At 40.3% G+C, this 26,200-nt stretch overlaps 1 protein-coding gene across 3 annotated transcripts in view; it reads left to right on the top strand.

Annotated features, from left to right (window-relative positions):
• Positions 1-26,200, top strand: part of LOC135212150 (zinc finger protein 62 homolog) — an 84,959-nt gene that overhangs the window by 28,435 nt on the left and 30,324 nt on the right. Inside the window, exon 1 of one of the 3 annotated variants that reach the window (XM_064245567.1) lies at positions 9,287-9,423. The exons of the other annotated variants lie outside the window; for them this stretch is intronic. The gene's annotated coding sequence lies outside the window, so the exon portion shown is untranslated. Of the gene's footprint in view, positions 1-9,286; positions 9,424-26,200 lie in introns of those variants that run through there. 3 annotated transcript variants of the gene reach the window in all.

Below are 26,200 nucleotides of genomic sequence, written 5' to 3'. Positions count from 1 at the left end.
GGAGCGACGGAATATGTAGCGATATGGTCATACCATGAGTTAGGACAGTGGACGCTTTTTCTAGCTGGTTTCGATTGGCTTCCGAACGCACCGGATAGAGGCAACTTATGCGTACACTCAGTCTCCCCTTTCGGGTTTCCGCCTGCATTATTTTGATTCCGTTACAACCGGAATAGTTCTACACACTATATTTTAGTGTATTGATCAGATTCAGGTATCTCACCCTGTTTCTGATATCGTAGATTACACACAAATAGAATTTTGTCGGTCGATCCCGGAAGAGGCGTACAGACGTAGCCTACAAAATCTTATATTCTATTGTTTACTATGCACGAAATTTCGGAGCAGGCGGACAGAATACGTAACCGATATCCGCCGCTCAACACCTTTTGGTACAGTATATACGTCTACCTTGGTAGCGATACAATCATTGGAGAATATTTTTTCCTTAAGTGGGATTTAGTTTCCCGGAGCAGGCGGATAAATACGAAGTTAGATCCGCCATAATTTTCAACAGAATAAAAAGATTCATAGACTAAATGACCGAGCTGTATATGTTAAGATTTAGTATACAGAGTCTATTTTTACTATATATGTTATAATTTAAGATTACGATAAATAATCCGGGGCTTCCGGTAGTTTATATATACAAATTGAATACTTATGTATCAATTTACCTTACAGGTGGTGCGTTGTCAGATGACAGCTTGCGCAGCTGTCCTTCAGCAAAGGTGCGGACATGATGTTTTGCAGGTCCCATGCACCCCTGCGCCGTACAGGTCGATGACCTCATCGTCTGGCATCCGGATGCGTGTGAGATCTGTTATGGGCTTTTTGCCGATATAACCTCGGACCGGTGAGTACGCACTTAGATATTTCATTAACTATTATGAGTATGATGTTTAAGAAGTGAACCAAATTATTCTCTTTAGTTTTAAGAAAGTGATAATCCTAATTAGTACTTATTTTTCAGACCCCACAGGCTGTCAAGAACACATCTCTTTCGACCCTCAAGATCTGGGTTGGCGGATTTGGCCGTAACGTTAAGGCTAAGAAACCTTATATCCTATCAGAGGAGTTATGCACCCTCCTTTCTACCCAAATGCCAAGATGTCAGCGGCAGTTCCCAAGGAAGTGGCTGCACCCATTATTGCCAAGATAAGGGAAGACACGCAGTCCTTGCCTGAAGATCTTGAGGGACTAGGGAAGAAGTGTTAGAAGACGTGGCGGCCATCAGCCTTGACATAGAACCAATGGTTCTGGATGCCAGCGATCAAGGTAGGGAGGTAAGTGGGGCAAGTAGTGTGCGGTCTAAGATTCCTGTTCTTAGCCCTGCACCATCTTTAACATCTTCTCATGCTTCTTTTCAAGGGTTTACTGCAAAGACCCTGGTTGGGGACAAACCAGCTCAGTAATACCAAAAGTCAAACACTTGAGGAAGGCCTTATCTAAGCCAAGTAAAAACCATCTAGGTTACCGAGACTTACCAAGTCATTAAATGCATCTAAGTCTTCGGAGATTCCGGTAGCAGCTACTCCCCTACATCACGGGTCGAGATCAAGGAGCTCCAAATCTAAGGCTTCAGAACCTTCCTTTGATCGGTTGCCTTCTCTAATCTTTTTAATGGAGAAGATGGGAAGTATGGTCCAATCTCAGATTGGAACCATCTCGGATCGGTTGCAGTCTATGGACACTTTTGCTCAGAGACTGCAAAACCAGGAGAACATGTTAGAAAATCTCCTGAGAACCGGACTGCCAACAACAACAGTTTGTGTTGCCAGACGCTTCCAAACTTCCGGCTTCGTAAAGAGCAATCCGTGGCGATTGGCTTTACATGCACCATTCGTGGATGGCATGTTAACCATAGAAGGATGTGGAACTCGGCCGTAGAGGACTTTGAATTCTACCCGCCGGGATTGCAGTTTCCCTTCCCAGGATATGCTCGACTGACAGAGGAAGCGCTAGTAAGACTAGATAAGATTCTAAGGAGACGATGATCTATCCTAAGGAACAGGCTCAGTCCGCATGGGTCCGGACATTGAACGAATGGGAGTGTGTGAACACAATGTTGTCCCCCCATAAGAGTTCTTACACAATGTTTGTAGTAGAAGGTCAAACACCGAAACCTTGTACTACAAAAGTAGTTGATCTGGCTCTTCAGGCGGCTATGGAGGACAAGCCCATGCCACAACTAAGAGAGACGGAGTTGACTTCTCTACTTTTTCCAGGAGATCATGAATGCTGGGTTGACGCCCCAGCAACTTTCACCACAGGGAAACTGAACATTGACTGTGCCTCTACACAGTTCAGTGACAAACTCCGAGACTCCCAGAATCCTTGGTCAGAATCGAGTATGAGGCACGTACTCGGTTAAGTAGATCAATCAACTCCGCTACAATGGCAGAAATGGCTTCGCTGGTATACCAAGAACGAGTCATTGTTCAAGATCCTTACCAAGTCTCTCTCCTCACACTTCAAAGTGATGCCTATGACTTTGCTGTAGCACGCCGTAATTGCAGAAAGCATGTGCTTTCAGAAGCTACAATAAGGCATGAGCCAAATAAACTGATTAAAGCCTCAATTTGGGGCCCAGACTTATTCCCGGAAGACATTGTTAACAGTGTCTTAGGTGAGGCTGCTAGGGTCATCAAAGTCTCAAAGTTCGTTGGGGCCTGATTTGCCAAAACGGAAAATATGAACAATCAGGTAAATCAGAACAAGAGGCAGGAGAGGTTTAGGAACTTCCAATCATACCAGACTCCACAACCCCAAGCTGTCGTTCAGACGACGATTCCTGTACCTCAAGGGACTCAGCCGTCTACGTCTAAATCCCAACCCAACAACAACAATACGTTTGGATGACTCAGCCTCCTCAACATCAAGCTCCTCCTTCTCGGCTTTTAAACCCCTCCTTTGAGACACAAGGAGTGTCCATGGGTTCAATAGGTACGCCAGAGGTAGTAGAGCCAGAGGGTAACTTTCATAATAGAGGTGGAAGGACTTCAACAAGAGGCAGAGGATACAGGAGTAGACGAGGAAACAGACCCTCTTCAAACCATTGAGACATCTCAGGTAGGGGGAAGACTATACAAATTTCGGAGCCGGTGAGGTTCAGCAAGTGGGCTTCCAGCATAGTATCCAAGGGTCTGGGGTGGAGTTGGATAAAAGGGGCCCCCTCCACTAACCAGTTTTCAATCAAGATCCATCGGACAGAACTAGACCTATGACACCAAAGATCTTTTTGCAAAAGAATTGCAATAAAAGAAGTAAGAATCTTTGAAATTTCAAGGACGCTTGTTCAGCGTGCCAAAGAAAGACTCAGAACAAAGAAGGGTGATTCTAGATTTGTCACATCTGAATACTTACATTCGATGCGACAAGTTCCACATGTTGATTATCTCGCAGGTGCGGACCTTACTTCCCCGTGGGGCCGTCACCACCTCTATAGATCTTACAGAACGCTTACTATCATGTTCCGATAGCAAGGCATTTTCGTCCCTTTCTAGGATTCAAACTAGGCAGAAGGGCATACTCATTCAAAGTGATGCCATTCGGACTCAGTATAGCGCCCAGGATATTTTACGAAGCTGCAGAGACAGTAGTCCAAGAGCTGAGAACTCAAGGAATACAGTTAGTGGCCTATCTAGACGATTGGCTGATATGGGCCAGCAATGTAGAGGATTGCGTAAAGGCGACAAACAAAGTCATAAAATTTTTGGAACACTTAGGTTTACAAAATAAACCTCAAGAAGTCCCGTCTTACTCCAGCAGCACGTTTCCAATGGTTAGGACTGCAATGGAACCTAATCACACACAGACTATCTCTTCCCTCAACAAAAAGGAAAGAAATAGCAAAGAAAACAAAAAATTTTCTCAAGGACAAATTAACGTCCAGGAGAAGACAAGAAAGAATTCTAGGGCGCTACTTCAGTTTGCATCAGTAACAGACATTACTAAAGGCAAAACTGAAAGATATAAATCGGGTATGGCGATCCAAGGCGAAACAAGAGGAAACGAGACAAAATATCTCTAATCCCACAAATACTAAAGAAAAGATTGCTCCCTTGGACCAAGGCCAAGAATCTGGCAAAATCGATTCCCCTACGATTTCCACCACCAGCGTTGGTAATACACACAGACGCCTCTCTAAGCGGTTGGGGAGGTTACTCCCAATACGAAAAAGTCCAAGGTTTGTGGTCAGTAACATTGCGTCAACTCCACATCAACATATTGGAAGCCATGGCAGTATTCTTAACTCTGAAGAAACTAGCCCCGGCAAAGAAGCAACACATCAGATTAATTCTGGACAACGAAGTAATCGTCCATTGCTTAAACAGAGGGGGATCCAAATCAAGTAACATAAATCATGTGATGATAGCAATCTTTACGATTGCAACAAGAAACCAATGGCACCTGTCAGCTGTACACCTGGCAGGATGTGAGAAATGTGGGGTAGCAGACGCACTTTCAAGGACAACTCCGCTGGAGTCGCAATGGTCATTGGACAAAGATTCATTCAATTGGATTTGTCAACAGATTCCGAACCTTCAGGTGGACCTATTCGCCACGGAATCCAACAACAAACTAAAATGTTATGTTGCTCCCAAACCTGGACCCTCTGGCCTATGCCACGGACGCCATGTCCATAGATTGGAACACTTGGCAAAGAATTTATCTGTCCCTCCGATAAACATGTTAATGAAAGTAACTAGACAAACTCAGGACTTTCAAAGGTCAGATAGCTCTGGTAGCCCCCAATTGGCCCAAGAGCAATTGGTTTCCTCTGATGGTAGAACTAGGACTCCTCCCTCGGCGGATCCCAGATCCCAAGTTGACACAGGTAGTACAAACTCGCAGTGTGTTAGCTTCCTCAAGAATTCGGAGTGCCCTAACTTTATGGACTTTATGAAATTTGCAGCACAAAGAGATGCTAACATTGATCCTCTAAATACCTTGTTTCTAGAGTCAGATAAAAGAGACTCAACCCTTCGTCAATATGATTCAGCTGTAAGAAAACTGGCAAAGTTCTTAAGAGATTCTAAGGTTAGAGCAATGACTCGGAACCTAGCAGTTACCTTTTTTAGGACCCTGTTTGAAACGGGATTAGCAGCTAATACAATTACAACAATTAAATAAATCTGCCTTGAAGAAGATATTTCAGATTGGGTTTAATACTTAATCTACAGATTCATATTTTTCATCAATTCCAAAAGCTTGCGCCAGACTAAAACCAGTAACCCGCTCCCACACAGTTTCCTGGTTTTTAAATGTTCTTAAACTGGCCTCTGAAACCAATAATGATTCGTGTTCATACATAACACTGTTTAGAAAAACTTTATTTTTGGTAAGTTTAGCATCTGGAGCCAGAATATCTGAGCTTTCAGCATTATCTAGAGAACCGAATCATATTGTTTTTCTCGCATCTGGGGAAGTACAAATCTTTCCAGACAAGAGATTTTTAGCAAAGAATGAGGATCCACAGAACCGATGGTCACCGTGGAGGATTGTCCCACTTCCACGGATCCATCCTTATGTCCAGTTAACACTTTGAAAGCTTATCTGAACAGAACTTCTAATAAGTCTTCAGGCCCTTTATTTATTAGAGAAAATGGAGGAAACATTTCCTTAAAAGGGATTAGACAGCAGATTCTTTATTTTATCAAACAAGCTAATCCAGAATCAATTCCACATGCTCATGATATTCGAGCAGTAGCCCACGTCAGTTAATTATTTTCACCATATGAATTTTGAGATTTAAAAAAGTATACAGGTTGGAAATCACCATTAGTATTTAAACGCCATTACTTAAAATCCTTGGAAGCCCTAAAATTTGCAACAGTGGCAGCAGGAAATGTAGTTCCTCCTGATGTATCAGAACCATGTTAAGAAGTTAATTCATTAGTATTCCTTACCTTTCTTTCTCCCCTACCTGCCTCATATTGTCCCTGCCTAGCCTTGTTACTCACCTGTAATTAAATTAGATTGTTTGGTACTCACCTGTATTGTAATTAACCTGTTCTGGTACTCAACATTTAGTTTATTGGATGTAAATTGTATAGTATTAAGATATATTGTGATATCTTTTGATGGTTTTCAAGAAAATTCTTGGACCCCTTTTTTTGAGTACCAGTATAGTATGTATATTTGTCTTGTATAAAGGTTACTAGTAGACACCATTATTTTCTTTTGGAAATGTTTTTCCTGAATAAGTTTGATAACTGATTACTTTTATGTCAGTTTGTATTAGATTATATATTGATACGGTATTAAAGTTCCTTCTTTATGTATCCTAGTTTTTATTCTATTCCTTTTCAGGTAACTAATTACAAGCTATTGGACCAATTCTCTGTTACTATTTCACGGAGCGGCACAGGTTGAGCCCAGAAAAGGGATTTTGACAGAGGAAAAATCTATTTCTGGGCGAGAGGACCTGTGCCGCCCAGTGAACCCACCCTTGTTTTTCCTCACCCTAGAACTGGTCCAAGCTTGGGATGCTATGAGGAATGTTTAGGTACGCATGGGTGGTAGAGGGGTGGGGGCGGGCAGTAGTGGGATGTAGAACGGCACCTCGTAGTAACGGGGATTGTTGGGAGAGGAGATAACTAATTGGTAAGAGACCTCTGAGAGTGGTTTTCACGCCCCAGTTACTATACCGACACCCTATATGGGCGTGAGCGAGCTAGGCATATGCCCGGCATCCATGCAACTTTTTTGTTTTTCTCTGGTATATATAGCAGTTTTATACCTTAGAAATGATGCTATAAGGAGCATTTCACTGGGCGGCACAGGCTCTCGCCCAGCCCAATAGAAATTTTTCCTCTGTCAAAATCCCTTTTTAAGCAAAAAACTGTATGAACTAATAAATACAAACCAATAGAATTGTATTTTTCTATTTCACAAGGCTGTCCAAGCACTGATGAATATTTCCCAAAAGGAATAATATTGCAATACACCACCTGAGCACCTGAATTAGCCCTGGTCACTGACCAGCCCAAACTATATCCCCACATACTTACCAATCATTTGGGTAAATTTTAACTGCCAACGCTACCAGTGCTGCAGGTAAACACCATCTACTGAGTTACCTGCACTACCCTTGGCAATGCTGCTGCCAGGACCGGCTGATAGAGCGCTCCCCTTTCAATTGTTCTTTGTTCGCTTGTTGGTCAGGACGTATCCCGCTGCAAGAGAACTGTTCTGGTCTTGTTGCCCGACCCCCACAGCATTGATTACTGTGCTTTTGTTGATGGCCTGGATTACCTTTTGGATTACCCTTTGGATTTTTCTACGATTAAAGACTTTATTGAATCAGATCTGGAAATGGACACACCCCAAAAAGAAACGCTGCCACCCATCCCTTTGAAGCCGGCTTTGTCGGTCACAACATTGGAGCAGTCCGGCTGTGGCGACGTAGGAGCCCATCGGTCCTGCATCTCCTGCAAGGAAAGGATGAGTACCCTCAGACTTGCCGGACATTCATTATGCATTAGTTGTAGGGAGGTACAATGCAATCTTAAACAAAGATGCGACGAGTGTAGAAATTGGTCATCAGACCAGATGGATGTGTACCTCAGGCATAGGGAAGCATTAGCATCCAAGAGCAAGAGTAGGCAGATAATAGAACCTAAAAAGTTAGAAGATGAAAATCTTGAGAATGTTTAATTTAGAAGGTTAGAGGATAGGTTATCATCAAGCATGACGAATCTCTTTGCAAGCTTCATGGCTAAGATTAATGAAGATAAGGATAATAATAGGAATGTTGAAACTAATCATTCTCTTTCAGCTCCCATGCCTGTTCCAGAACCAGCCCTAACAGGTTCTGGGGGTCATGGAGAATTGGAGAACCACAAACCCGGAGGGTAGGATCTGCTGGTGCCCCCGGTGTGGAGCAGGCAGTGTCAGCAGCAGATTTTCCCCTTTCCCCGAAAAGCATAAGTTCTAAGAGTGATTTAGTATTAGGAGAGATGCAGACAGGTAGGGACGCGGTGTTAGGTAGTTAGGAAGAGAAGGTGCAAGAGTCTTTGCTTTCGGATGTCAGTCTGATTCCCTTTTTGGGCAGGTCTAGGTCTCCCTTAGGCCCTACGGAAATTTTGTTTCCTTTCTCTAGTTTGCCTCGTCATAAGATCTCCAAACCAGTAGGAGATACCTTAGGAGAGGCAGTTTCGTCTGTTGGCGGTAAGGATGATTCTCCTTCGTCGTCGAAGGTTCCTTTACCTTTGAAGGTTACTTTGGTGGCTTCGACAGGCGAAGTTCCCTTGGAGGAGTCATTTTACCTTGCCGAGTATAACGCTGACTTGCTAGGATTATCACAGGGATACAGAGTATTAGTTAGGCAGTGTTTTCACCTTGGGTTTCATAATATCATGGACCATGTCCTTAGGAGTATTCTAATGAAATGCATCAGGATCATCTGGGGGATGGGGGCGAGTAATTTACTTACTGTCGCTTAAGAGGATGGCTTCTTCTACCCTTTCTTCCAGAGCTCATGATGGGTGGATGTTGCAGTTGCTCTTCTGTGGCCTGGATCCCTGATGTATTTCAGCACCTGAAAAAGAAACATTCTGTGAACCTGTTAATCAGCTACTCCTTGCTTCTTGCATATAAAAATGTTTTACCACAGGAAGACTGGCTATGGACTTGACTTTTGAGAGGGTACCCAAGACTGAAAATCCCTTTTATGGCAAGGAAAAAACCTATTGTATGTAAAAAAAACAGCAGTGAAATGGAATCAGTATGTTAGTGCTAAACTAATAAGGGATTGTGTTGAAAATTTGTAAAAGTAGGGTAATCTTTTAGGATTCCCTCAGACATGACCTCTATGAACCTCAGTGAAGGACTGTCATAGGATACCAAGTACCTAGTTTGGTGCTGTTCGAACTGTTGTGCTTTGTTAGTTGGACATGGGAGTGTTATGCATTTTTAGAGAACACCAGAACACAGTAGTATTCTATTATTAATGATAAAAAAAAATTTGTAGTGCTTTTTAGGCCATTTGTCCACTAAACATAGATAACTTTGTTTCTTATCTGCTTTATAGTAATAGTAAAATAAATCAAATAGTACTGTATCTCCCAGAGAAAACGTATAAATGTCCATGTATTATAGGAAATTTACTTTGCTTCTTTGTCAAAAAAAATCACGGATATTTCTGCCTTACAGAGCCACAAGAAACTTCTAGTTTTTGCACATGAGCATGTACAATTTGTACAATTCCCTGTTTAAGTAAATTTTCTTTAATGTGGTGTTTTGTATTGCATTACAGACTCCATCAAAGCAAGGGGTTGAATGCTGTTATTGTTTTGAGAGTTTAAGTTCAAAACAAACACTCCTGAGACACAAGCGGAGGAGACACCCAAATGAGTTGAAAATAGAAGGTTATGAAAGACCTAAAAATCCCCTTATTTGCAGGGACTGTGATTTCAGGTTAGTCCCAGGAAGATTCAGAAACAAACTCCTAATTCTGATGCATTATACTGTAATTCTCCTCTTTCCACATGGTGTGATTTTAAGAATTTGTGAAAATGTATGCTGCTATTAAAACTTGCGGTTTGCTTCAGTTTTGCATTTTTTTTTTTTTAGTACTGTTGCTCTGCAGAAAATGGTTAGTTTTTAGTACAGTGAATGTACAATCTCAGGAATATTTCTAAGCCACTGTATTGCGCTACTATACTTAAGATAAAAAAACAAAAAAAAACAAACACATAATAATCTTGCTTTATCTGCACAAACAGGTGTCTTCATATTAAGAAGTTGATTGAGCATTATCGTCTTCACAACAGAAAATTGAAAATTGGCCATGTTGGCTTCTCTGAAGAAGAACGCTTCTTGGAATGGAAAAAAGAGATAGAGAAGAAAACAAAGGCCCATTTTGTTCTTCACAGGGGACGTAGAGAGACTCACAGCACATTTGTTAAAAATTATTACTGTAATAGGTCTGGATTTTTTATCTCGGTTGGTAAAGGTAAACGAGCGAGATTGAAAATGTCCTCGAAGATTAATTATACTTGCTCTGCATTTTTGAGAGTAGTGTGCCATAAATTCTCAGGAAAAGTTGAAGTAGAGTTTTGTCTCGACCATACACATGAATTTGGTGATTCCAGAGACAAGAACACATGCCTGGAATTGCGGACAGAATTAGCTCAAGCAAAAACTCCAGTTAAGGTAGAACTAGTTTTGCCCGATGACAGTAATGTTACAGAATCTAAAGACATTAATTGCATTCAAAATGGGAACAACCTGGCAGCAATTACATTTGAAGGTCAAAGCAATGAAATAGTGGCAATGATTGCGTAAAAGAGCAGAATTGTAAGGTTGAATATATATCTGTTGTACATAGACGAGAAAATATAAGTGATAATGTTACATTAGATATTTGTGAAAATCAGATTACTAGCTCTAAAAGCTTACAAATTCCCCCAAAAAACTCTTATAATAAGTGCAGTAATTCTTCCACAGCTTTCTATCGCAAATTTAATGCCAGTAACTTTGAAACAGTTGACTTGACAAGACGCATCTGCCAACATAATGCTTTTGTGGTCCATAAACATCTGGATTTGTCTAGTAGAAGTGTAAAGGGTGTGGAAAATACAAATGTCACCTATTCCTTAGAAGTGAAAAACTCCAGTGAGGAAAATGTCACAGAAAATTTGCAGTTTCTGAAAGTGCAGCTTCCACTGAAAATACTAAGAAGGAACTTCTTAGAATGATGAATGAGATCATGGAAATGATCACACAAACTTCATCTTCACAAACACTGAATAGTTTGAGAAATCACATTGTGTCAGCTCATGCAGTGGGAAAGTGTTTTCAGTCTGGTGCCAAATCTAATAGAGAACATGACATTGAAAATTCTGGTGCCTTGAATAAGTGGGAGTGTTTAATACAAATAAATAAAGAATAGTAGTGGAGAAAATACATATTAGTTTGTTCTAAATACTAGTCTGATGGTACCTAGGAAGCTTAAGGTTGATGGTGCTTCAGTATTACAGTGTACTGTATACTTTACAAAAACAGGTATGCAGTTATCTCCATATTTCAAATTACAAACTGATGTACATTTGTCATTAAAATATAAAAACCTATATTACAACCTATGCCTGTAGTGATATTTAGCAAAGATTGTCAGGTGAGGGATTCTTGTTCATATTTTCCATGCCAGTAGGGTGATGACCATTTTACACTTAGTTGTCTTATTTTGGTCTCGGCTAACTAAACAAGACTGAACAAGTGGATGGCTAGCCGGAGAACACAAACTGTTGTTATTTATTATTTTTTTCATCTTGGAAAAAGTTGGTTTGATTGTTTTATGAGGTCTATATACTAATCAGAGCACAGGTGGCACTTCAACTTACCAAACAGTTTGGGGGTCTTGCCTTCCATTAAGTACTGAAACCCATTAGGTGTCCTAAGATTTACATATAGCTTGGACAGTACCCTGGAGCCTATTTTCATAGCTTATTGTATGCAGGTTTTTCATATAAAGCAACTATTATCTCTTATTTGGTAATTATTATATAATTTAAATAAATTAATAATTTATCATACAGTTTCAGAGATACAGTATGTCTGCAAATTAATTGCAGTAGTTCTACCAGCTTGTGCTTGCAAGTTATGTAAAGTACAGCATAAAAAGAAGGCCATGAACATTTTTGTTTCTTTTTAACACAAACCTCAAATTCTTATAAAAAAAATAGAGAGAGTGAGAGGGGGGGGCCCTGTTGCAGGCCAGCAACACACTGTAAATACATGCTATAGCATTAATGATCCTAACACATAGATGTATGTAACAGTATATTACTGTATTTAGTACTGTACATTATTGTACTGCATTAACTAACTGTCAGTAAAATACTATAACAGACACTGAGAGGTGGGATACAGTTAGTGCATATTGTTTTATAACTTGATGCATGCACTTAAAGCTAGATACTTTATAACCATGTTTTGGTTGTGACATTTTTCACTTGAAATTTTAAGGAGCATTGGCATTCAGTGTAATATTATTTGTGCCCAGCTTTAAGGAACTGCAATATTAAATTTTCTTGGAAACAAGATAAAATTGTGTTATATAAAAACCCAATAATTTATGTAAGCCCAATCTCTGGTAGCAATTGTTTTCAGTCATGCCAAATGAGCATGCATCCAGGTCTTTGAGCACCCCTGGTGGGGAAACTTGTCATTTATGAAAAAACTTAATTTTTAGAATATTTTTGCAAACCCATTACAGGCAGTCCCCGGTTATCGGCGGTCTTGGTTCATAGCAATCCGGTTTTATGGCACCATAAGGTGCCGATAATAGAGTTATGGTGCTATAACATACCTAACATCGGCACCATTAACCGAGACTAAGTGCCATAAACAACATAAATTGCTGAGTTTTGGTTGATGGCAGTTTTCGCTTATCAGCATCCTGCCTAGAACGTAACCGGGACTGCCTGTACTACTGTACGTACTGTACTTTATTACCCTGAGTAGCTACACATATGGAATGGACTCCTGGCCAAATAATCATCACAAGATCTTTGAACTTTAGAGGAACTGGGCTGGTAGGCTTTTTGAAACCTGGGACAAAGTTTGACTTGCTGCAACCATAGGTCTGATATTATACAGGAATTTTCTTGGTTTGTGGTGTATTTCATAAAGCAAACATAGCAAATATTGTGTTTTACTGATTAGAATGGCATCATATTTGTATTCTGAGTCTCAACTTTCTGTTGATACTCCAATTCAAACTTTATCCTCTATCTCCAGCTGCTTTTCAGTATAAACTAAAAAATCAAATAGCAAAGGTGAAATAATACTCCCATGTAATACTCCTCTGTTTCCTGCAGATTCACTTAAGAAGACCCATCGATATTAACTTTACATCTATTTCATTCATGGATAATTTCAATTAGCTTTACAGATTTGACACTACCTGTTCTATAATAATAATAATGTAAGACTATCTATAATCTAGGCTTGTGGACATTGTCAACTACCTTCTCATAATGAACAGTAGTGATCAGGAGCGAACAATCAGTGAGAACTGGCTTTAACTTGAAGACTATATTTCAATATCTTGAAAAAATTACTGGGATATGTAGTAACAAAAGCAAAACTTTGGGTATTGAACAAGACATAGCAGTAGGCAAAAGTGAAAGGTACATGTAGACAACTTTCAGATGACAAATGCAGATTAGAGCATGCTAATTGCTCTAGACACAGTAAAGTAGTTCTGTTAAAGATCAAGAAGAGGTAATGAAAAATATTTTGACAAACAGGCAGATGTTTATAGGGAGTGGCATTGGTGCTTGAGTATCCCATAGAACTGATAACGATATACGTATCCATGGATGGAAAGAGAAAGAGGAGAATCCCTGTGAGAAGGGATGGATAAGTAATAACATTAAAGGAAGAAGAAAGACATTGATTGTAAAATATTTAATTCATATACCGAAGGCTGAGGAATCAATGATCAATAAATGTAGGAGATGGAAAACAAACTCCAAATTATGGTGGAATTATTGTAGAAATTATTTTACCTGAAACTGAAATGACGCCTGGTATGTATATCAACTAGGATTATTGGAAATTTATAGCTAAGGAACTTACCTCACTGAATATAACTATAGAAGCATTGCATGTACTATATCAGTTACAGTGAAAATATTCAATACTTTAGTGTTTGCCCCCGTATTCAGGGGATGTATACCAAACCCCCCTTGAATAGCTAAAATTCACACACAGTTGAAACCCTTATAAAAATGCTTAAAACTGCCAATACTATTCTTAGGTAAAACAAGAAAAACCCACTAAAAATTTTATACCTGTTTTTTAATAGTTTTATCACAAAAAGTGCATTTTATGATGAAATTGATAAAAAAAGCAGGAATTTGTGGGTATTTCTCATAGAAAAATACCGTGAATAGATGATTTTCTGTAAATAATGGGGCTATATGTTCCAGAGAGAAATCCGCAAATATGTAATTCCGCAAATCCGGAGTCTGCAAATAAGGAGAGTTTACTTAGTGTACTAAAGATGTTCCCAGGTATTGGTATCAGTGGTCTCGGCTAGTTTTTGTGGTAGTATCAAACCCTTCTAGGCTTCCTAAAATGTACGTATATATTTACAAAGCCCACCCAACAAACTATATACGTATAGGCATATCATTTTATATAGGTTCATTGTTTATCTTTTAAAAACAGATGGTATCTTAATACTGTACAGTGTATTTAACAATTTATTATTGTAATTCTAATTTTGATTAACTATGGTTGTTTCTATCTGTATCAGCAATGAGTCATTGCCATTCTGTTGGAGTTGGGTACTATTTTAACATGTGCAGTACAGGTATATGTTATAAGTGAATGGTGCAGTGAGTTACTGTACTGCTACTGCAGCAGTTTGCCTTTAGACACATGCAGTTTATATAGCCCTATTATATGACATTTCAAAGTTTGAAACTTTAATATACGATAACCAGAGAACAAGAATGATTTTAGTAACAATATATATTCTCCTAAATAACAGTAATATGGAGAAAACAGGCATCGGTATCTGCAAAAAATTTGGTATCAGTGCATCCCTACTGTATACTTATTTTCAATAGGATGAACAAAGAAACTGATAAAAATACTTAGGGATTAACGTAATTTACACTGACCAAATATTTGCTTTAGACATGTAGGGTAGCAGTGTATAGATTTAAAAAAACAAATTTTTAAATGGCTGTTGGTGAAGCAAAAAAGACATCTTAGGTGGCAAACTCTGCCTCTCAAAATTACAAGTTTGTCAGTGCTTCTTGGCCATAGTTTACACCTGGACTGTGGCAGTTCTCTCCAGTTGAGACCTCAGTCCTAGCATATACGTAAAAGAGGAAAGGCTCATTTTGTTTCTCATTTTCTGTCTAAGCAAGAGAACCTCTACTGTGAACAGATTGGATTCGATTTCACTTCAAGTTGTCTAATGTTCTTGTGGAGGAACTGAGAGCAGGTACTACCCTTACCTCCCCTGGTCTGGCAGGAACAGTGGAGTTCATGGGGCAGACTGACTGATCCTATTTGCCACCTTAAGGAACCTTCAGTGTCTTCAGGGAACTCATCAGTACAAGGATTTTTCTGCTAGATGTAGTATTGCATAAACTATTGTGGTTGCAGATGTCATTGTTAAGACCTCAGGTTTGTAAGCTATGAAAAATGCAAATTGAATAAAAATTTGTCATTTTTCAAAGCTGTGGTTGCAGTTCGACGAATCCCTTGTTTGATCTTCTATGTTCCTCTTCTCTGCAACCTTACACAGTAGACCCCCTTCTGAGTGGCCCCTGGCTTTGACTAGGACTCACTAGTGAGAGCCAAGTCATCGTATAGAGAAGGTATTTTTATGGGGAGAAGTTTTTTTCCTCGTTTCCCTTTGGATTTTTAGCCGTAAAGAGGATCCATTCAAGCTCTAGATCCATTCTTTCTCTTTTAGGAAGTTAATAGACATTATGGACTCTGAAGAAGAGAGAACCTTCTGTCCAAGGTACAGCTTTTGGGTTTGTACCTGAACAGAATCAGATTAAGATCACATCCTGAGAGGGCTTATTTTTGAATGCTCAAGAAGCACATTTTGCCACCTTTTAAGTGAAAGCCAAGGACATCAGAGCAGCCTCTACCTCCTTGGTTTTCAGGCTTGTTTTTCCTTTACTTCCTTTCCACTTAGTCCTACTGGAAGTATATTCGTCCTCGTCTCACTTTCTCATCAAGTGATCTCGATCTTCTAGCTCGCCTGTCGCCCAGTTCGTTGGGTTGCAGCTACAGCCTGGCATCAACTACTGTCTGGTGCCAGCTGTAGAGCTTCCAGAGCCATGAGTTTCTAGCTTGTCTGGCACCCAGCTCATTTGATACCCTGCTCATTTAGTGCCAGTTACAGCCCTGCCAGCTCTTGCTCTGAGCACCTGCTAACTCCACAAATACCTGCCAGCCCCAACCTCTTAGCTCGGCTGGCACCCAGCGCTTCTGGCACCAGCTATAGCCTGACACCAGACCATTCTCCGAGCATTCAAAGCCCTCTCCAGCTCTGTTGGAGAATAGCGGAGTCTCTACCCTTTTGGAGTTTTCAGAGGACAATCCTCTACATATGGTGACGTGGCAAGATCCGTTTCATCCACTGACTAGAATGCATTCCCCTCATGGCCTTTTAACTTGGGACATACTCAGAATTAGGAGAGCAGTTTACCCTCTTTTAAGTAAAGCTAAGGGCATCAGAGTAGCCTCTACCTCTTTAGCTTGCATACATTTTATACCTCATGTCCATTCTGCCTCCAAACTACTGGGAATGTAATTGTTCTTCGTTTCTCACTAATTTTAATAGAAGTTAACACAGTGTTGAATCTTCCAGTGCCTTAAGAAAATTTCTGGCTTGGTTTCACTGTGTAATAAGGTGTTGAGTTTGTTGCAGAGCCAGGGGGTAGCATGTACAATGTACTTGAAGCACCCACCACTCTCAGTGGATGGGTTATGGTTTTATCTCGGTTTAGGTGACAATTTTGTCTGGTTGTTTTTATTTTGGTGCTGTGCCCAGGGCAACGGCAAGCACCTATCATACTTTGTTAGCCATCGGAGTACTTCCTTCACTGCAAAGTTCCCACTGAGTAGGAGGTGACCCACCCCACTGCAAGCTAAGATGAGCCCCAACCAGGGACAGTATCCTAATAGCTCTCTTAACTGATAAGTAACAACAAGCATTGGTGTTCAATGTTAGCAGTTTTTCTATTTCAAATTCATTACATATCTTAATGTTTAGAAATAAAATTTGTCCATGTCTCCCACCTCCTATCAATGTGGAAATCAGCTACAGTATATGTAATTACTTGGTAAGTTACTTATATAAAAATGGCATTTTTATGATAAAATAATTACATGATCACAACCCACCCTTCTCCCCACTGATGGACATAAGGCATGAACAGATTGAAGTTATCTACCAAAGTCATCACTAATATTCCTCCTAGTGGGCAGAAATGGTCACCTACACAGACATTTGAAGTGTTACCAGCAAAATTTTGAACTCGAGCTGCTGTGTAAGTGAACTAATAGCTATATAATTACTTGGTAAGTATATATAAAACTTTTTTATTTGTGTAAAAATGTCATTTTGTTATATAATGTTCCTGATTTTCCACAGTGTGTCATGGGAATGAGGACTAAAATCATTATCTGTTAAAGATAAAAATCTTCATATTGCAATACACTCCCTGAACACCTGAATTAGCCATGGTCACTGACCAGCCCGAAACTATATCCCCACATATTTACCCACTAGTGGGTAATTTTAACTCAGTGTTACAAATGCTGCAGGTAAAACCTAGTCAAATGAGTTACCTGTGTTACCGTTGGCAACACTGCCGCAAATACCAGCCACCAGAGGCCTGTCTCCTCAATTGTTTCTTGTTCACCGTGCTGTGCCGATTAGTCACACAATAGGCGAACTTTTGGTCATTTAGCCCAACCCCACTCAAAGAGTTTTCGTATTTTGGATACTGATTACGACCTTGGACTGTTATTAACGTTTTTCTCCCGTTTGACTTTGGATAGCTACTTTATACTCGCTATGAATAACTTAGAAAATAAACGTCGTCGCCGTCTGCAAACGCCTCTGCTTCTGCTTCATCTACAGTTCGAAGATCGAGCCTTCTGCTGCTGGACATGTTGGTGCTCATCGGCTCTGCACGCCCTGCAAGCGTAGGATGAGCACCCTCACACATGATCGACGTTCTTTTCATTATTTTCGTGTAGGAAGTTTCAGTGCAATACCAGTCAGAGATGTTTGTCTTGGTCAGGAGACTAGGAAACATTAGAGTTTGTTATTCAAGAAGTTAGTGGACAGGTTATTATCTAGTATGTTTAGCATATTTCTAGCCTGATGAATAATTTAACCAAAATAGAGATAGTGGTAGTAGTAGTATAGTTGATTCTAATCGTTCTTTTTCAGCCCCCCCGCCTGTTCCAGAACCAGCCCTAATAGGTGCTGGAGGTAATAGAGAAACGCAAGCCTCTGAGTGGGTAGGTCCCCCCCCCCCCCCCACCCCCCCCCCCCCCCGGCACGGAGCAGGCAGTGTTGGCAGCAACTTCCCCTTCCCTCGATGAGTAAGTTCTCAGGATGATGGAAATTTAGGTCAGATACAGACAAGTAGGGATAATAGGCTACATAGGGTTCAGGAAGAGAAGTGCAGGCTTCTTCGGGTCGGTTTTCTATTGTAAGAAGTAGTTTATAGAGGGACAGTGTCCTTAGAGCCTCTTTGGGTTTTTCCTGCTTCGAGTTCCTTGCATCAGAAGCTTTCTAGGCCATGGTTGGTCGTTCAGATCTGGTTTTGGGTCTGTCGGGTTCTGAAGGGTTGAATACTGCTCCTTCGTCTTGAAGGTTCCTTTCCTCTACATATACGATATGGTAATTGTTAATATCAACTATTTCTCTGTTCAATGCATATTGACTTACGATAATTCAGTACGTAGAGAAATCTAATAACAATTAACTACGGCTAGCCTAGTGTTCACAATGATATATCGTATGCATATACAGTAGCCTAGCCTAAAGTATTCGCTGTACTACATATCGGTTGAGTAATTTTTTTATAGTGGCTAACGCTGTAGGCTAAAGGCATTCTGACTTCGGATAATTCAGTACAGGTGTAAATTGAACACAAACGAGAATCCGATCTTAGGATAATTCAATATGAATGTAATTGAACAGGAATGAAGATCAGATTCTGTCCGACTTCAGCATTATAAGTGTATTATATGTATCATCATATTAGCGTAGTACAAATACTAAATCAGCAGTCATTCTCGCTCTGGAATCAGCTGATGGCGAATATGAGTTTGCGTCGCCGTATCCAATTCATTCTTGTCCTGATTGGCTAGCATGACTAACGTAACAACTCTTCCTCACTTATGCCATATTTGTCGTCTTGAAGGAGACGTGTTTTCGACTATGTTGACATTTAACATAGTCAATAATGGTATCTTGTGCCATATAATTAGATATAAGGAATTTGTTTGTATGACGTCTTCATCTGTTCAGCAGACTAATTGCCGTCAGTAATTACATTATGCTTATGTCAATTACAGTTACAAAAATAATTACCAGTCTTATTATCAAATTACAGTGACAACTGAATAAAGTTACATTTAATTACCTTAAAATATGTAATTGATTACTTTTCAATTAAGTTACAATTACACAAGCTTGTCGTCAAAACAGCACTGTTGTAAGGAGGCATGGCTTAGACAGACAATGATGCCCGCTAGTGTATTACTTGGCTCCAGATGCAACCATACACTTGGTCTCGGCTAATGTTTTTGTTTTTCTTTTAGCCTTTTACCATAAATGAATATATGGATACTTAACTCATATGGAACGAAGTCATATTGTTTGTCTTACGATGTAATTTAAGGCCAAAATTTGACTAATACGTCTCATTGGAAGCTAATTTTTCCCTCAGGTGAGATTGCATAAATTTAGCGATTCCGTTCATTTTCACTCGTTTTCATAGGTATTACGAACCTTATTTTATTAATCTTTTGTCGGTGTGAAAACAACAGTAAATGAGTTCTTTCATGCTATTAGTTTCTTTTACCACGGCTGTGTTTGAATTCATACAAAAGCTTGGGACTTCTATCCAGGTTGCTGATGCACGTAATATTGCCTTATCAGCTTCATCTACATTTATAACATGAATACAGTAATTACTGTCGCATGTGGATGAATACAATAAACTGATGTTGCTATCGGATTCGATTACTGTCGCACGCAGATGAATACAATAAAGTGATGTTGCTATCAGATTCGATCGTATTAGCAACAAGTTCTCGTTCGGTTGTTCATAGCTGTATGCAGTATGCAGTTATACGAGTATATATTATCATTAAGATAATACTTTTTAACTTAGAAGAGGGTGCAAATTTATGGAGGTGGAGATGTTAGACTATTGTAATCTCTCTCTCTCTCTCTCTCTCTCTCTCGTCCATTCGTCTTCTCTCTTCTTTCGCTCTTCTCTCTCTCTCGCATTCGTCTCCATCTCTTCTCTCTTCGCTCTCTCTAGCTTTTACTTTCCTGATTTCATATTCTCTCTATTCATCCTATTTTCCACCCTCTCCTAACACTAACACTTGATTCATTGTGCAACAGAGGTTTTTTCTTTCTGTTACACCTTTTCAAACACTTTTCTGTCAATTTCCTTTCAGCACTGAATGACCTCATAGGTCCCAATACTCGGCCTTTGGCCTAAATTCTATTTTATTGCCTACACCAGCTGCACGAGAGATATAGGAAGACTTATTTCCAATGTAGTGACGATTTTAATTACTAACCCCATCATAAATCGAATTAACGCAAGTCAATTACTGTAGCTTCAATATGGACTGTATTCATGATCACGTCTTGAATAATTTTCCTGATTTTCTAATGTTTGTCAGATTATCGTGGGGAACAGTCGGTCTAGTTTTCTCTCGCCCAGTTTTGCTGTTAAAACTTATGTCTTTACACAATCTTCTTTATCTGGTCATTCTTCGGATGCGCTTCAGAGTCTTCTCGCTCATCCTGTTTTCTTTGCCAATAACACAGCAGAGCAAGAGCTTTTATCGTTTCATCCTGAAATTTGGGGATTTCAACTTCTCTCTCTCTCTCTCTCTCTCTCTCTCTCTCTCACTCTCTCATCTCTCTCTCTCTCTCTCTCTCTCTCTCTCTCTCTCTCTGGGGTTAAAGGAAGTCATTTTGGAGGGGCTGCCTTCTTAGCACCTTCCACGGGTCCTTTAGTTCTCAGGCTGCTGGTGTTGATACTTCAATGCGGTATCCGCAACTCCGTATTTTCATCCTTACTTGTTTTGAGACGTAATGTGTCCTCCGTAGTTCTTGCGGGGGCTACGGCAGTTGGAGATTCATCTGCGCCATCGTTGACTTTATCGATACCAGTTGTGTCATCACCCACTCCTTTCATAGGATAGTTAGTAATCTTCCTTCTTCATTCCCATTTATATACCTTAGGTGTGTGAGACGTAACGTGCTTACTGTGGTAATTGCTTGGGGGGGCTACGGCCGTTGGCAGTTCGTCTGCATCATAGTTAGCACTTTTTGTGTCCTCGGCTCCCTTCTTAGGGTAGCTGGTAATTTCCTTCTGCGGCCCCCACTGGTTCCACAGTTCGTAACCCGTCATTAAAGCACTATGTACCGCACAGTTGGCTCTCCACCTGCACAATGTCGGCGCTAGGTGCTCCGGTGGTTACTCGTAGTGACTTCTCTCTCTCCTGCTTATTTTCTCAACTTTTTCCTGCTGCTTTTCTGTTCCACCTTTAGGGGTTTCAATGTGGGTTTGACCTTGATTCTGTGTCTATTGGGAGTACTTCCTTCCCTCACTTGCTCTGGACTCCAGTCCAGGTTTAGTATTGGTAACAGGCATTAGTTGGATTACGTTTTGCGACCTCTTCACTTTTGGGGGTGTTGCTCGCCTATTGTAGTCGGCCCGGTCTCGTGTCATAGTCACTGGTGAGTGCGGAGTTTCGCAGTCAAGTGAGACTGGTTCAGGGTTAGGTCATCGTCTTGGTTGGTACACGTTTGGCGCAACAGTGTGGGAGTGACTTGCAGTGGTGGGCGTTCATCACCAAGGTATATTCGGCTCAGGTGTAACGTTATCGTCATTGGGTAGTGAGGGTATGGGCAGTCGAGTGACTAACTCTTACAGGTTTTGCGGAACTGGTGACAGTTGGCTCTTGTGAGGGGGTGGACAGTGGTGGAACGGGTTACGTCATCATGTCTGGGGGGAGTGCGGGTTGCGCAGTTGAGTACGACTTGCTCAGGAGTTTATCATCTTCTTGTTGGTATATTGTTGCTGCCGATCCGGATCGGTTAGGCCTCAGATATTAATGGGGATCTTGTATGTCGTTTGGTATCGAGCAGCCAGGCGTAGTAGGTTCCGGGTTCTTGGGTGCTGCTCTTCTGGGGGTTCGACCTTTCTCCTTTTTCCTGTTCCAGTCTGGCTGGACAGGTCTGACAGAGGATAGATACCTTTGAAGAGAGACTCGTTTGCTAGTTGTGGGTTTTTGTTTCTCCGGCGAAGGAAGCAAGTATAACGGATTGTGGACTTTGTCCATTCTCGCTTTCCACATTCCAGGCTCAGGAGGAATCTCTCAGTTAATTCAAGTAATGTTTGATATGTTGTATTCAACCAAACCAGCAGTCTCAAACATCAAGTAGGCTGATCTGGTTTCGGCGAGTTGGGCAGTTTTGGGGAAGGACTTAGGTTAGCATCACTTTCTGTATGAGGTAGCGGGTAACTCCTCTGCCGGAGTCCGACTTCCTGTTTACGAGTCAGTTGAGGCTTTTCTCTATTGGGTTCCTTCATTGATTCGTGTGGTAGGGGTTACGGATCATGAGGCTCATATTTGGAGGACACCTTTCACAGCCAGTGGGAGGCCTTGTCCCACTCTGTGTGGATGTGGTGAGAGTTGATGGGTTTCTCTTAGTCTGAGCTTGGACTGTTTGATAACCTCTTCACTTTGGTTTCGAGGGGGTTTGCATACCAAACTAACATTTCTGATGGTTATACTATGTTCTTGTCAAGGAGAGGAGGGACTTCTTGTTAAATCATTGCCTCAGCACTATCCAGACATTCATAAGAAGGGGTTCTTAGTCAATCCAAGGGCGCAAAGTATCGCGGAGGGCTACCCTTGGCTTCCAGAGGAGTGATAGTCTAATGAACTCTAGTGTTTCTGTTGGTCAAGCTTAGACTGAGTGTATTGTTCCTTTAGGCCCTTGAGGTTAGGCAGATCCCGATGGTCATGTTGGAATAACTACAACTCTTCAGCACAAGTCATCTACATCAGTGAGCAGTAGAGAACTGAGTGTCCTGCACACTCAACTCCTCCATACATGAGAGGCTAGATAGCCACATGGGAGGTTTACCATTTCCCCTCCTTACATGAGAGGTATAGAATACCACATGGGAGGTTCTTCAGACTCAGGCGGTACCTTGGACTCGACACCGACAGTATGGTACTTCCTATGCAAGCATCCTCACCTACTGAGCTGGACAACCAGGTAAGGAGATTTGTTTTTACCTCCATGAATAAGAAGTAATATAGCTTATCACATGGGAGGTACTTCTGACTCAGACAGTGCCTTAGACTCAACACTGATGTTGTACTTTCTTTGCAAACATCCTCACCTCCGAGTTAGATAACTAGGTGAGGATACATGCTTTTATACATGGTAGGTTTGTTTATGAGTTACCTGCATATGTTCCGTGGACAGGTCTGGCTGAATTAGATTGATCCCACCTCCGAGTAAATGTTGTTAATTGGGCTAATTCAGGTGTTCAGGGAGTGTGTTGCAATATGAAGTTTTCATAATAAAACTAATATTGTAATACTTACTTGAACACCTGAATGATTCGCACCCTCCTCCCCACTTCAATTTGATAGTGAATGATTCAATTGAGGAGACGGGCCTCTGGTGGCTGGTATTTGCGGCAGCGTTGCCAACGGTAACACAGGTAACTCATTTGATTAGGTTTTACCTGCAGCGTTTGTACCACTGACAGTTAAAATTACCCACTTAGTGGGTAAATATGTGGGGATATAGTTCGGGCTGGTCAGTGACCAGGGCTAATTCAGGTGTTCAGGTAAGTATTACAATATTAGTTTTATTATGAAAACTTCATATTTTGTTATCAATCATAGAGCATAAGCTTAGGAAATACTGGCTTGTGAGTAAATGTAAGAGTCAATTACTTATCTCTAACACTTAAGTAATTTTATCACAAGGAACACTATCATTTTCTGCTGGCCTTCATCTTGCATGCATTCATATTTTCTGAACTTGGAGATTGACATGTAATTTGCTATCCATGATGGTAGTTCATTTCATCAACCATGGCTTGCTCCACTTCATCATCCATGAAAAGCATAAAATATTTTAAGTCCACACTGCCATCACTCAATCCAAAACCATGCATTAATTCTGCCATCCCAGTAAACATTTAATCATTAGTGATGTAATCTCTTCCATCAGCCCAACCAACATATCATGAAGCTCTAGGCAAAGTGTTACATATCCAAACACCACCAGCCTCACCATTGAATTAAATGTCTTTTGCTTACCATGTCACCAAGAAGACTTTCCTATCAGTCTCTTCTTCATTACCAGTCATATCTGCTTCACGGTGCATACTTACGTCACATTCATTATCACTCTATTTCTCTGTTTTCATTTTCATTGTCTGTATCTGATGCCCTAAAGCCATCCAATATATTGTTGTCTTTGTCACTTTCATCAATTTCACGATCTGAGTCTGCAAAGTCACCATCTTTTATGTTGTAAAACTCCCAATGGCATATTTACTATGTCAATGACTTTAATTTATGTATGCAACATGGTATCTTGGATGTGGGCAGAATCAGCAAAAGATATACTGGACTGGGAAGATCCAGGTTTCGCAACAGCACCCTTTAGTATCATGAAATCTTATGGGCAACTGGTATCCCACCCATGCACTAAGCCAAAGCCTAGTAAGTTGCCAGTGTTTTATTTTTGGTTCATTTAAGCCATATGGATAACTTCCTGATGAAATTCATTCAAATACTATGGTGCAAAATCAGAATTCTTATTAGGTTCAGTGGACTCCTTCAGAGCTAATATTGAATCTACCCTGAGGTCTGCCAGACTCAGGGTGTTAGAGGTTTCATACATAGAAAAACTTACCCATTGCCTAATAAAACTGTCAAGGACTGAGAACATGAGACTGGCAGAGATGAAACAATTTTTTCAGCCTTCTCATTGTCTGACAACTTCATTAAGGAATGGGAACTCTTCTTCCCTTTGAGTGGAAAACACTCTTGAGGACGTGAACTAGTACCCAGTAATTCAGCATTCCTGTAGTTAAAGCCTCTGGCTGGACACCCTCTTCACTTAATCTTTACCCAACATAGTAGCTTTTGCTTGCAACACCACTAGGCAGTCTTCACTGCAAACCATGCTGTGACAGAAAACCTTATTCCTTCCCTGAAGACATTTGCATAGCCATGCCAACTGCAAAGCAGTATGTATTGGCATAAGTTACCTGCTCAAATATAAACATGATTATAGAAAATTAGGTATGAAATTATTTAAACAAACCAAAATGCTGATGAAACATGTAAGTAAAGAAGTTTAGGTTAGAGAATAGAAAATAATAAGCAAATCATGAAATGATTGCACACCTCCTGGAAGAGAAAAATTAGCAATAATTAACTGTACCTTATTTATAGGTAAACAAGAAGGGAATTTTTATACAAAATCAAATTATATAATGACTGAAGGTTAAAGAAGATTAAATCAAAAGAACAAAAGATGAGAAAAAATAGAAGATAATCACTCAATTTGCAAATAGTTATAAGGAATAAAAAAAATATAATGGAAGTCCTTGGTGAACTATTATTCTTCATGCACAACTGATATCCTCAAGGACAGTTACAATTATTTTTGCATATCTGATATGCAGCGTTAGTAACCATAGGATAAAAATGTTGCCTTTATACATTTGCTCATAAATTTAATATTTCAACAAAAATTAGGTGGCTGGTTATTCCTGCAATCTTGAATGTTTGTTTCTGAAAAGTAAGGGCAGACCAGTGATATGATGTTAGCTCTGCCCTTTCAGGGAGAGGTAGAAAAAAGCCAAACTTCTGACATTTGTTGTGACTAACAGTCTATTGAACATGACCACCCTTAGACTTGATCAGTCAGCTTCTCACTTTCTCCTTGAGAGAGGGAACTGGACAAGTATGCCAGGTCTGGAGCGTGATTCTGTATTGAGACACTTCCAGTGAAAGCTACTGGAAACATATGATAGATGTTATCTTGGGCAATACAGTTAATAGCCATCAGGATTTACTTGTCCAGGAAATGACTGATGGTTTTGTCCCATGCTATTTTAAGGAAGATTAAGTTAATCAAGAGCAATCTACATAGTTTCAAGGACTTCAGAAAGAGGGTGTCTAGAAATAGTAGTTGTATTTCTCTGCAGTAATCTGACCACCACTGGTTTGAAGAGGACCAATTACTGTTTTTATCAAATAGAAATAATTATTCTTTGAGTATCTTAGGATATTGTGAGAAGAAGTTTGTCTCAACTGTTTTTCCATCTTTTGATCTTTTCATGTTGCCTCTGTAAAGCATTTTGTTTGAAGTATATTGAACTAAAAATCA

Source organism: Macrobrachium nipponense, chromosome 40, assembly GCF_015104395.2.
Source record: "Macrobrachium nipponense isolate FS-2020 chromosome 40, ASM1510439v2, whole genome shotgun sequence".
Taxonomy (NCBI): domain Eukaryota; kingdom Metazoa; phylum Arthropoda; class Malacostraca; order Decapoda; family Palaemonidae; genus Macrobrachium; species Macrobrachium nipponense.
Note: the sequence above shows the minus strand (reverse complement) of the source record. Positions and strands in the feature narration are given on the sequence as shown.